Source organism: Cavia porcellus, unplaced genomic scaffold (genome assembly GCF_034190915.1).
Source record: "Cavia porcellus strain 051 isolate PalLab524CR breed Dunkin Hartley unplaced genomic scaffold, mCavPor4.1 scaffold_3, whole genome shotgun sequence".
Classification (NCBI taxonomy): domain Eukaryota; kingdom Metazoa; phylum Chordata; class Mammalia; order Rodentia; family Caviidae; genus Cavia; species Cavia porcellus.
This window is the reverse complement of record NW_026947486.1, coordinates 19722137-19727506: the sequence shown is the minus strand read 5'-3', so window position 1 is coordinate 19727506 and position 5370 is coordinate 19722137. Positions and strand designations below refer to the sequence as shown.

The 5370-nt window shown below is 37.4% G+C and overlaps 1 pseudogene; it reads right to left on the bottom strand.

Annotated features, from left to right (window-relative positions):
• Window positions 1-2680: 2680 nt before the first annotated feature.
• LOC100716036 (protein ECT2-like) lies at window positions 2681-4914 on the bottom strand (annotated as a pseudogene).
• Between the last annotated feature and the right edge of the window lie 456 nt (window positions 4915-5370).

Here is a 5370-nt window from a genome sequence, read left to right as displayed (position 1 = left end):
TGCCTATACTCTCAAACTTGATAGTATCAATCATAACAGTTTTGAATAAAATTTATTGATTCCAAGCAGCAATCAAACAAACCAGATTTAACTAAGATCAGTCATGGTAAAACAGTATAAGTTATACAGGGCTCCAGATTAAGTTAATAGGAAATTAAAGATGATTACTGTACTATATGCTGCTATTTTGGGGATAGCTGTCTGTGCCCTCAGATCTAGTGCAAGTAGACAAACTGGGACAGAATATAATCCATCTAAGCAGTGAGGTCCAAGTAATATGGGTTTTAAATCCTGATACACTATTAACAATATCTTCTTCCATCTTTTTAAAAGAATATTCCTCCCCTTTCACTTCCCAGGGTGCACTGTGCATTATTGGGTCTCACCAACACCCTCAGTTTTTAGATTGAAGGGGTAACCTGCTATTTACCTAAGTGATTCTGAACCTTCTCCCTCCTGGACTTGATCTCTAATTGTATTCCTTTACCTATTAAAGCCTGTCTTTCCAACCTATCCAAAAATACTGGTCTAGTTGCTCCTGTTTCTCTCTGGTTCCATGTCACATAGAGTATTGTTTTCTCATATTTGATTTTCAGTGCATATACCCTTTTTCAGGTTCATTATATTTCCTATAAAGAGCATCTCGGGGACCCTACATCCTGATCTACTCTGCCTGTGTTTATTTTTTTTTAGTGTATCAAGGCCATCTATATTACAGATTATAGCCAACCTTCTCTGCCTCATTTCTGTTGTGCTCTTTTTCTGCCATCAGTTGTGTGTTTATCTTCTTCATTCTGTTTTCTGCTCCATTCATTGAGGCCTCTCTGCCACTGTTCCTGGAATCCTAGTACTTTTCTCTCTATATATAATGTCCTGCTGAACTCTCTGTAGAGTTGGATTGGTGGTCACAAATTCCCCCAGTTCCTCTTGGTCCTGAAGGCATCTTGTTTCTCCATTAATTTCCAGAGACAGTTTTTCAGGGTATAGGTTTTTTTCTTCCAGGGTTTGGAATACTTCACTCCAAACTCTTCTTGATTTGATGGTCTGTATTGAGAATCTGCCACAATTTTGATGGGTTTTCCTTTATAGGTAATCTGTTTCTTGTCTCTGACAGCTTTTAATATTCTGTTCTCATATTGAATTTCTGGGATCTTTATTATATGCCTGGGTGTAGCTCTGTTTTGGTTGTAGGTGGCTGGAGTTCTGCATGCCTCATACATCAGAGTATCATTTCCTTTTCCAATGTTTGGGAAATTTTCCTTAATTATTTCTATGAATAGCCTTTGTAGTTCCTTTCTTTGTACCCCTAATTCTTCATTCACATTCTTCATTCTCAAGTTGTAGATCCCCTTATTGTCTTCTAGCCTTTGTATTGTTACTGCCTGTTTTCTTGTTATTTTAAGGAAATTTTTCCTTTCATGATCCCACGTTGCAAACCTGTCCTCCAGTTTGATAATCTGTCCTTAGTTTCTTTCAAGCAGTTTTGCCAGCTTTCAATGAAGTTTTTATTTTCCTGGTAATCTCATTGAACATGCTTCATACATTCTATATTTTCTTTATATTCTTCATCAAATGATTCTCTCCTTTTTTTGTCCCCCATTCTCCTATCTGTGTCTTCTTGAGAAGTGCTTAGCATTTCTTTTATTAATCTACTTATATCTTGCTTTACTTGGTTAAATATTTCACTTTTGAACTCATCTATGAGGTCCTGAAGATATCTCTTTATGTCTACTGGTGCCATGTCTGATATTGCATATTTGTTGTCCTTAATCTCCTTTATATTTACCTTTCCTGGACCAATGTTCTCAGGGTTGGGATCTGGGGACTGGGAACTTTTTCTTGTTGCTTCCTCTTCTCATATTTTTGTTTCTTCTATAAAGGTGTATAAAGGAGGTCTCAGTCCCATTCTTTGTTGGTTATGGTTCTTCTGAAGCATGCTGGATAGATGATAAGGTATTCTTGTCAATGAAAACTAAATCAAAATTTGCTAGTGGCTAAAATCACCCGAGCTATATTATCTGTTTATACTTATATCTTGCTTTTGCAATACATACAATATTTTTAAGCTTTTCTTTCTTTTCTCAATTTGCAAAAATACTTTAAAGCAATCTTCTTCATATTTATTAATAAAGACAGATCTTTATGAATCCAAATTCAAGATCTTGAAGATATTTGAAAAGAAAATAAACATTGAAAAAGCATTTAAGTACATCAAAACATACATATGAAACAGTGCCCAGTGCCCTACTATTTAATAGGAAATATATGCAGATGTTTTTCTGGTAATTATTATAATATCAGTTAATCTGTGTAAATTGAGATATACAAATATGTACTTCTATAAATTCATTCATGAATACTATACGGATTGACAGTAGTAACTGGCACCTACCAATAAAATGTATTTACTATACAATAGGTTACAAAGATACTAAAACATGAATAACTTAAATTCTGGTCTTCAGAGAAGACATATATGCAAAGAGATAAATTACATCAAAATCAATATAATTTTTAAAGGCATTAATTTGAACAATGTAAGAGATAAGCAATCTTTCAAGAAGAAAAATCAAGTGGCATAGTTTAGTGTTCCCTATGTTCTTTTCAGCTTTCACCAAGTATTAACTATTACAAGTACCATGTAAGTCAGTTTCTTATTTGAGTACAAATTTCTATAGTGTTATATCAAGTGAGTTATTGATCTACTTAAAGTGTGACTTCATCTTTCAAAGAGGGAAGGAAGGCTGACAAGGGAAGGAGATGGGATACCTGCTAATGATGAGATGCTACAAAGGCGACTCACTACATGCTTATCATTGTTGGGAGGACTTCTTCCCTCCATTGAGTTATGGGATGGCATGAGAGTCATCTGTAGAGCTCATTTTGGAGTTTTGGAAAAAGAGAATGCTCTTGTAACCCTTTTTGAAGTCTTTTTTATTGTTCTAGATGCTCTACTCAGTGTACTATCCATATCTTTTGTAGTTACTTCAAAGGACTCTGGATCAGCAGTGTACATGAGATTGTCAGCATCTGCTTTACAAATGGTGTTGGCTACGTGTTGGCTCAGCATCTTTAGCCAGTTGTCCTTGGGAAGTTCATCTGATGTTATCTGGAAACTAAGCAGCACATTTGTCTGCTCTGTTGGTGGCCTTACAAGCAAGGCAAAATCATTATGGCAGTCTTCTGTCTCTCCAGCACCTTCCTAATCTGAGAAAGGGGCATTAGGTTAATATGCTTAAGAGAAGTTGGCTGTGGAGTATGGTCAGGAGAACTTCTAAAACTGCCAATAACTTTGTGCCATTTTCTTGCTATCTCCAGGCAGTCACTGAAGAGAAAGAGAGTTACTTGTTCTCCTCTGTCACAGGGGTGCTCACTTAGAGAAACAGTTTCAACTCATTGTACCAAACTTCGGTGGGAAGATAAAAGATTAGCTGGGCATCCATCTACTTCATAAACAACGTCAAAAATTTGCTTTTGTGCTTCTGTTTTTCTTTTATCCTCATTAATATGCATCATTACTTCTTTTAGTGATCCAATAGCTTTTTCTAAAGTGTTTTTGTCAGGATTTACATCAGCTGTATGTTTCTTAAGATCATTTAAAAGTAACGCAACACTGGGTAGCCTCTGTACTGATCGGATGAGAAGTTCAATAAGGCTTTGTCGTCCACATTCGGGCTTAGCTTGGTTTAACTTAAGAAAAGCATGAAATCTTGGTTTCTGCTTGTTATATTTAATAATTGTTTCCTTGCTCATTTCAAAGAAATTTACAAAGGGAGGGTCCATTTTTACCAAATCCTTTGAATATTTAAGAAAGGTATCACCAGTGCTTTTTTGTGTCATCCCAATTAACAATAAGGTCTTCAAGATCATCCTTTATCTCAGTGTGCACATCAAAGATACCTGGAATGCTACTAAAAATAGTCTTAATCCCTTCTGGTGCAAGGATAGGGCCACCATGTTGTCCTTTCTCTTCCAATGGTACCTGAAATAGTTGAATAATTATTGCCAATATATTTATGTAATTATGTTCAGTGTGATAAAGCTCTTTTGCATCTTGCCACCTGGCAGACTGATTTGCAGAAACTCACTACAAGAGGCTGGAGTTTCTCCATAGTTGATACTAAACTCTGGTGTATTGGAGATATCAAGGAGTGATCCTATAGAAACAGAATGCTCAGCTGATGGATGCTTATGGGAAGGAAAAGGTGACAAAGGTGTCTCTTTTGAAAGGTGAGCAAATGTCTCTTTTAAGCGACGTCTTTTGCAATTGCTATTTGGGGTGTGTAGAGAAAGCAGTGACACTGATTTCTTAAGCTCAGGAGTGTTAGCTTTTTCATACAAATACATAGTCTCTGCAGCACGGGTATCCATTTGAATGCTTCCCAAGAACCATTGTTGCTTGACAACATAAAGTTTCTTTGAAGGTTCAAAATGGCAAAGGCTCTCCTTTTTGTGTACAACTGGTCGTCCAATAATTCTGCAATCACCCTTGTGTAAGTCATTAATGACAGAACCTGGAACTCTGACTATGAATACATTTTCAAATTCTGGAGAATCCAAACTTACAAATTCTTCTGTTGAGTCCATCTTTACACAGGGTACTGTAATGTCCATATTAATAACTTTTTATTAATTTTTCATCTGACTTTCCAGGACAACTTTCTCTTATCTTTATTATAACAGGGACTTCCATTATTTTAATAGCCTTTAGGGCTTTTATAAATTCTTCTTGTTTTCCAGCTTGTTGAACGATTACCACTCTTGTCTCAATCTGAGGTATTTCTACTTCAGCATATGAAATATATATAATAAACAGGTTTTCCTTGGAAGTTTCAGTAACTTTAGATCAAAAATGGAAGAGTCTACCAAGCTAGTTGTCCCAGTAGTGGATGTTATTACACTACTGTCAGCCATTGTTTGTGGTGCTCTATGTTGACTCTTCAGGGGCCGACTTCTCTCACCAATGCCGTCATTCCTCCTATTTTTTTGTCTTTTGAGACAGGGTTTCACTATGCAGGCTGTGTGCGGCAGGGCGACCCCATGAAGCACAGCAGATGTGCGGGCAGATAGTGGCTGAGTCTCCTGCTTAGCAACCATCTGCTGGCCAATGAAGGCACCCAGATCCCTGAGGTGGCTAAAGTGACCACTTGCTGGATCTGGCTTCTTATTGACCAGACTGAGGCTGAGGGGTTGGTCTAAGGTTCCCCCTTGCTCAACTGGGGTGGGAAAGATAGGGAACAAGGTCTGGGTGGAAAGCCAAAGGGGCTGAGTTTCTGCTGGTCCCTGCTGCTTAGAAACTAGGCCCAGGCCAGAGTTGCCCAGGAACTCACCACTCACCCCAAATCAGGGACATCAGAGCATCTTAGTGGA